The sequence below is a fragment of the Galeopterus variegatus genome, unplaced genomic scaffold, assembly GCF_000696425.1.
Source record: "Galeopterus variegatus unplaced genomic scaffold, G_variegatus-3.0.2 Scaffold5450, whole genome shotgun sequence".
Taxonomy (NCBI): domain Eukaryota; kingdom Metazoa; phylum Chordata; class Mammalia; order Dermoptera; family Cynocephalidae; genus Galeopterus; species Galeopterus variegatus.
In genome coordinates, this window is record NW_007731561.1 from 105,587 (window position 1) to 113,133 (window position 7,547).

The 7,547-nt window shown below is 35.0% G+C and overlaps 1 long non-coding RNA gene across 1 annotated transcript in view; it reads right to left on the reverse strand.

Annotated features, from left to right (window-relative positions):
- Positions 1-3,944: 3,944 nt before the first annotated feature.
- The window catches only part of LOC103604867, a 5,467-nt gene continuing 1,864 nt past the window's right edge, over positions 3,945-7,547 (reverse strand). Inside the window, exon 3 of the long non-coding RNA XR_551748.1 lies at positions 3,945-3,988. This is a non-coding gene — a long non-coding RNA (uncharacterized LOC103604867). The remainder of the gene's footprint in view (positions 3,989-7,547) is intronic.

Below are 7,547 nucleotides of genomic sequence, written 5' to 3' on the forward strand. Positions count from 1 at the left end.
TTATGTGTCTACAGCGAGGGTCGCAGCCCTGCCACCACCCTCCCTCTTCTGTTTTTCATTGAAAAACTATATTAAAATATAAAACTAGTTTTTCCATGAAATTTTGAAGTACTGTGTGTGTGTGTGTGTGTGTGTGTGTGTGTGTGTGTGTTTGTGTGTGTATACCATAGCACCATCCTGGAAAATGTTTTGGTCATGTTAGCAGGTTCATCAGTCATTTGTTGAGGTGTGCCACCTAATCAGTTTCTAAAACATGCAAGGGTTAGCTGCATTGTGTATGACAAGGGGGAAGTGCTGGCTGCCATGGTCAGAGGGTCAGGCCGCAGGGCAGGATGGAAACCTGGAGGAGGGAAGTAGGGGAAGTTACCGGGGAGTGAGCAGCCCCCTCCAAGGGGGTGAGACATTGGCTGATATGACGCAGCAACCTCCTGGGGAAAGCAATAATGTCCTTATATTTCTAGAATGTCACAGATAGTTTCACCACACACCAGATGTGATTTAGCCATGGGAATTAGGCATCAGGGTGTGTGTTTTGGCAGATAGTAAAGATTTTATCAGGATAGTGTGTATTATGGGCTAAATTGGGAGCCCCTAAAATTCATATACTGAAGACCTAAACCGCAGGACCTTAGAATGTGTCTGCATTTGGAGACAGGTCTTTGGAGAGGTAACGTGAAATGAGGTCATTGGGGAGGACCCACAATCTAATATGGCAGGTGTCCCTACAAGAAGAGGAGATTAGAACTGAGGCACACACACAGGGGCAACCATGTGAAGACACAGGGAGAAGACAATGGTCTACAAGCTAGGTAGAGAAGTCTGAGAAGACTCCAACCCTACCAACACCTTGATCTCAGTCTTCAAGCCTCCAGAACTGTAAAAAGATGAATTTCTGTTTTTTAAGTCGCCCAGTCTGTGGTACTTTGTGATGGCACCCAAACAAACTGATACAACATGCTAAGAAGATAGCAAGCTCCAGAACCATAATGTGATCCTTAATATCAAAGAGAAAAAGGGTATGAAGGTCCTCCATCTCATGTATACTTTAGGAGAGGCAATCCATGAGCACTGCTAGGAAGTGGAGATTTTAGAATTTAGGGTCAGGTGTAGGAAGAATGTGTCCAAGGTTATAAGAGCCACCATATAACAGAGGAACAGAAAAAAGAAAAAACAGTACCTTGAGCAGGGGAATGCATGGCTCTTAGAAAGAACATGGGAAATTTCTTAGTTACATGGAACGATTCACAGATCAAGAGAAGCCAGGAGTTCAGAATCAAATTACACTCGAGGAAAACATTGCTTTTCTAGGCTTTCAAGACAAAGCCTTTCAGTGTCAGGTGATAACAGCAGAGCTAGAATCGGAGGAAGAAAAGAAAGAAAAAAAATAGGAGCTGAGAAAAAAGTTAAAGAGAGATTTATCACCCCAGACCATGTAAATGGGAGAGACAGGGGGAGATGATGGCAATGGCACACGCCCTGCAAATGACACGCAGCAGGATGGAGCACAAGTTGTATTTCGGAGATATGAATCTCAGAAGCTTCAGATGAAAACTCTACCTCAAGACATAAAATGATCACTCTCAAGGAAGAAGTCCGCATTTCTAACCTGAAATAGAAACATTAAAAGAACCTCAGGAAGAGCTGTGGCAGGAATAGGAACTGTCTGCAGTTCAGAAGATGATGTTAAAGAAACAGATTTTAGAATTCAGCATCAAAACATCTTTCAATTTGACCACTAAAAATGCTTAAAATGGCAATCCTTATGTTACACATATTTGGCCAGGTATGAGAAAAAAAAAAAAAAAAGAAGTCAGATTTCTAAACCCTAAAAAAAAAACATGAAAAAGAAAGCATGTTGTTCTAAAATAGGGGACCAAAATTTAGTTTTATATCAGTATATTTTTAATATCAAAGCTCAATCTTTACAAAGAATTATAATTTTCTTCTCATTATAGCCAACTGAATCACACCCAAAATTCTCTCATCAATTCATCCGTCATGAACCCTTATCATTACTCAGACATTCCCATGACATGCTTAGACGTTTTGTTTTGTCTTATACTTCCTCTTTCTTAAATAACCATTCATTTTATTTAAGGACAAAAATTTACTACACAGATCCATTTTTATGCAAAGTTCTTTTCTTTTCTTTCTAATCTTCACTACCAAGAATATATCTTGTATCCATGACTTTCTTCATATCTCTCTCCCCTACTTACTGGTTCCTTTCTATCTTGTTTCTATTTCCCTTGTAAATTCACTTTTTTTTTTAAACAGCCTTAAATAACTTCTGAATTTACACAAATTTATTCTTTTTTTTTCTCAATACATAGCACATTTTATGTCTTTTTTATAATGTATGTCATCAAATCACTTCTTACTTTTTCGGTACAGTTTGAATTATATATATTAATTAGACTATTTAATTCTTAGTAACCTTAGTTTTTAGTGACAATCTAGGAATCAAGCAATTTTGAACTGTTAGTCCCATATCAGTATTTTATAAATGAGAACCATCTTACAAGTTTAAAAATGTTTCCCCATAACATATTTTTTATGTGTATTAATAGACCCAAATGTATTTAGTCTTTCTATAAAGTTTATGAAGCCAANTTTCAATTTGACCACTAAAAATGCTTAAAATGGCAATCCTTATGTTACACATATTTGGCCACTATGAGAAAAAAAAAAAATTCAGATTTCTAAACCCTAAAAAAAAAAAAAAGATAAAAAAGAAAACATGTTCTAAAGTAGGGGACCAAAATTTAGCTTTGTATCAGTATATTTTTAATATCAAAGCTCAATCTTTACAAAGAATTATAATTTTCTTCTCATTATAGCCAACTGAATCACACCCAAAATTCTCTCATCAATTCATCCGTCATGAACCCTTATCATTACTCAGACATTCCCATGACATGCTTAGACGTTTTGTTTTGTCTTATACTTCCTCTTTCTTAAATAACCATTCATTTTATTTAAGGACAAAAATTTACTACACAGATCCATTAGGACAAAAATTTACTAAACAGATCCATTTTTATACAAAGTTCTTTTCTTTTCTTTTTAATCTTCACTACCAAGAATATATCTTGTATCCATGACTTTCTTCATATCTCTCTCCCCTACTTACTGGTTCCTTTCTATCTTGTTTCTATTTCCCTTGTAAATTCACGTTTTTTTGAAACAGCCTTAAATAACTTCTGAATTTACACAAAATTATTCTTTTTTTCTCAATACATAGCACATTTTATGTCTTTTTTTTATAATTTATGTCATCAAAAACACTTCTTACTTTTTCAGTACAGTTTGAATTATATATATAAATTAGACCATTTAATTCTTAGTAACCTTAGTTTTTTTTTTTTCCTTTTATGTCTTTTTTCGTGACCGGTAAAGGGATTGCAACCTCGGTGTCGCGCCCGCACTGCGCTCAACCAGCGAGCGGACCGGTCTCTATATGGGATCCGAACCCTTGGTGGGAGCGCCGCCGCACTCTCAAGTGCCGCACTCTACCGAGTGCGCCACTGGGCCGGCCCTTAGTAACCTTAGTTTTTAGTGACAATCTAGGAATCAAGCAATTTTGAACTGTTAGTCCCATATCAGTATTTTATAAATGAGAGCCATCTTATAAGCTTAAAAATGTTTCCTCATAACATAATTTTTATGTGTATTAATAGACCCAAATGTATTTAGTCTTTCTATAAAGTTTATGAAGCCAAAACCAAACTTATATTAATGTTAATCCCATTTAAGTTTTAGTTTTTAAAAAATTCTTATTTAGAAATGACTCAGGCATTTAATGAATATTTATCACATAATTTAACATAACATAACCTACATAAAGTGTTTATTTATAAACATTTATCCCACTTACATTTACCTAATTCATTCATTTTTAACAATTACACCTACATTACTTCTGGAATTTGAGATATTATTGTCTGGTCATCATTCAAGTGAGTTTCCTGTTAACCATTTTCATAGCCTGTGAATATCAGATGGAAACTAGTAAGAACCTTGAAGTAAAATACATGAATATTTTTGCAATGACTCAGAAGATACAGTTGCTTTCATTAAGTCAACAATATTGAATTAGTGCTACCTATCAACGAACTACACAAAGGTAGATCATTTCTCTTTGAGGCTGAGTTTATAGTTTTAATCTTCTTGTCAAACCCTGACACCTTAAATATCTAACAGAGAAGGAAATAATCCTGTCTGACCAGTAAACCCATGCAAGAATGTATGCTGACAATTTTGAAGATATTTATGTTTCTATTTTATCAACAAATTTAAAACCAGTTTACTTATCAAAATTTACACGTCATGTGTACTAAAAACATTCAGTTTAATTACTCTATAGTTTATGTGAGTTTTCACTTCGTTTAAGTCAACTGGAATTAAAAAAAAAATTTAAAACAATTTTTGGCTGAGTACACCAGAGTTTGCCATGTAGATACAACATACAATGTAATACATGTATATATGTGTAAACACACCCAAACACATATACGTACACAAAAATAAAGACCTTACAGCTTTCATTTTAGTCCTTAGATAGTAATACAAACTTAGCAGTTTAGAAAAAATTGATCTAAATTATGTTTTAGGCAAAGTGGGACCTGTTCACATATCCAAATTTTCTTTGCCCTGATAAGTCATCTAAAGAAGGGTGTTAGACCAGATTTTGTACAACAGGTTTTTTTTTTCTTTTTGTCTTTTTTACTGACCGGTAATGGGATCGCAACCCTCAGTGTCGCGCTCGTACTGGGGACCGGCAACGGGATCGCAACCCTCGGTGTTGCGCCCGCACCGCACTCAGCCAGTGAGCGGGAACCGGTCTCCACATGGGATCTGAACCCTTGGTGGGAGTGCTGCCGCGCTCCCAAGCAGCGCACTCTCCAGTGCACCACCGGGCTGGCCCTGTACAACAGTTTTTATAGCAGTTTGATTTTTAAAGAAAAACTTGTTACCTTTTCTTCAGTTTCAAACAAGTTTAGGGGTTAAATATTCAAATGTTTACACTTTACCAAGGACTGGCTGAATCTCCAAGTGGCCTTCAATTTTTAGTAACAAGTCTATTTTCTGTTTGCCAGTCTGGTTTGCTCGATTAGTCAACGTAAACAGGGAAGTATTTAGAAAAATTTGTTATATTTTTATTATTTTCCTTTGGCTGCCCAATAAGTGGCAGATAAAGCAATTGTTATGCTGGACAGAGATACCTTATAATATTAATCTGAGCTCAAGATTCTGACCTGTTGGATCTGAGAGCTTAACTTTTACAAACATTTACCTAATTATTTTCTTTTAGATTATCAATCCTTCAATTAAGTGTTCCATCATCCTAAGTGATTTTTACTCACGCAAAACTAAATTTGCACTTCTAAAAGGCATCTGGTTATCTAGGTTGTGGATTACCATGGAGCCATTGTAATTTCTAAAGCCATCGATTTAAAAGCCCTTAAGAGTTTTAAAAATTATTTTTTAATTTTGGCTGAAATGTCATAAGCAGTGAGTTTAATCTCAACATGTTCAGAAGAGACAACAAAGTAGGCAGAGAAAAAAATAGAGAGATAGAAGGCTCTAAATGTNGTTCAGAAGAGACAACAAAGTAGGCAGAGAAAAAAATAGAGAGATAGAAGGCTCTAAATGTTTATTTTATATTTGTCTCTTAATTTGGTACTAAGAAAAGTACAAACTGTGGAGTTAGAATGATCCTCATGGTGGTCACTGATTCAAAAACCTGCGTGAGGAAAAATCGTGTAGACATCTGGAGTCTCAAAAACCTGCCATGGTTTGATGTTTGAAAATCCTGTTTTGTTTCTTAGTAATGTCCTGAGAGCAAAGAATGTCTTATAAATCCTCTCAGAGAATGTTAGGAGGTTTGAGCTGGTGTCTTAGGTGGTGGCACCGATTTTAGTGGCTTCTAATCAGACATCTTGCACCACCCACCGTTTAGAATGCTTAATTTTGCTCTTAAAAGATTTCCAGAAACAGCAAAAGAGTTAAATCATTTACAGACGTGTGTAACCAAACCAAAATGGAACCAAAATCAGAGTGTTCACGAAAATTTTAACTCAGATGTGTGGATCAAACAAAATACTAAACCAAGTGCACAGAAGCCTATGAATTTACCAGAAAAGACATACCTCACAGACTGTAAATTCTGTAGAAACCAGAGCACTCAAAGCAGAAAGACATTTGTGTTTATACCAGAAAACAACTTGCCACAAAAGACAGAAGGTNGAAGATACAGTTGCTTTCATTAAGTCAACAATATTGAATTAGTGCTACCTATCAACGAACTACACAAAGGTAGATCATTTCTCTTTGAGGCTGAGTTTATAGTTTTAATCTTGTCAAACCCTGACACCTTAAATATCTAACAGAGAAGGAAATAATCCTGTCTGACCAGTAAACCCATGCAAGAATGTATGCTGACAATTTTGAAGATATTTATGTTTCTATTTTATCAACAAATTTAAAACCAGTTTACTTATCAAAATTTACACGTCATGTGTACTAAAAACATTCAGTTTAATTACTCTATAGTTTGTGTGAGCTTTCACTTAGTTTAAGTCAACTGGAATTTTAAAAAATGTTTAAAGCAATTTTCAGCTGAGTTCACCAGAGTTTGTTATGTAGATACAACATACAATGTAATACATGTATATATGTGTAAACACACCTAAACACACATACATACACAAAAATAAAGACCTTACAGCTTTCATTTTAGTCCTTAGATAGTAATAAAAACTTACCAGTTAAGAAAAAATTGATCTAAATTATGTTTTAGGCAAAATGGGACCTGTTCACATATCTAAATTTTCTTTGCCCTGATAAGTCATCTAAAGAAGGCTGTTGGACCAGATTTTGTACAACAGTTTTTGCAGGAGTTTGATTTTTAAAGTAAAACTTGTTACCTTTTCTTCAGTTTCAAACAAGTTTAGGGGTTAAATATCCAAATGTTTCCACTTTACCAAGGACTGGCTGAATCTCCAAGTGGCCTTTAATTTTTAGTAACAAGTCTATTTTCTGTTTGCCAGTCTGGTTTGCTCGATTAGTCAATGTAAACAGGGAAGTATTTAGAAAAAGTTATTATATTTTTATTATTTTCCTTTGGCTGCCCAATAAGTGGCAGATAAAGCAATTGTTATGCTGGACAGAGATACCTTATAATATTATTCTGAGCTCAAGATTCTGACCTGTTGGATCTGAGAGCCTAACTTTTACAAATATTTACCTATTTATTTTCTTTTAGATTATCAATCCTTCAATTAAGTGTTCCATCATCCAAAGTGATTTTTACTCACGCAAAACTAAATTTGCACTTCTAAAAGGCATCTGGTTATCTAGGTTGTGGATTACCATGGAGCCATTGTAATTTCTAAAGCCATCGATTTAAAAGCCCTTAAGACTTTTAAAAATTATTTTTTAATTTTGGCTGAAATGTCATAAGCAGTGAGTTTAATCTCAACACGTTCAGAAGAGACAACAAAGTAGGCAGAGAAAAAAATAGAGAGATAGAAGGCTCTAAATGT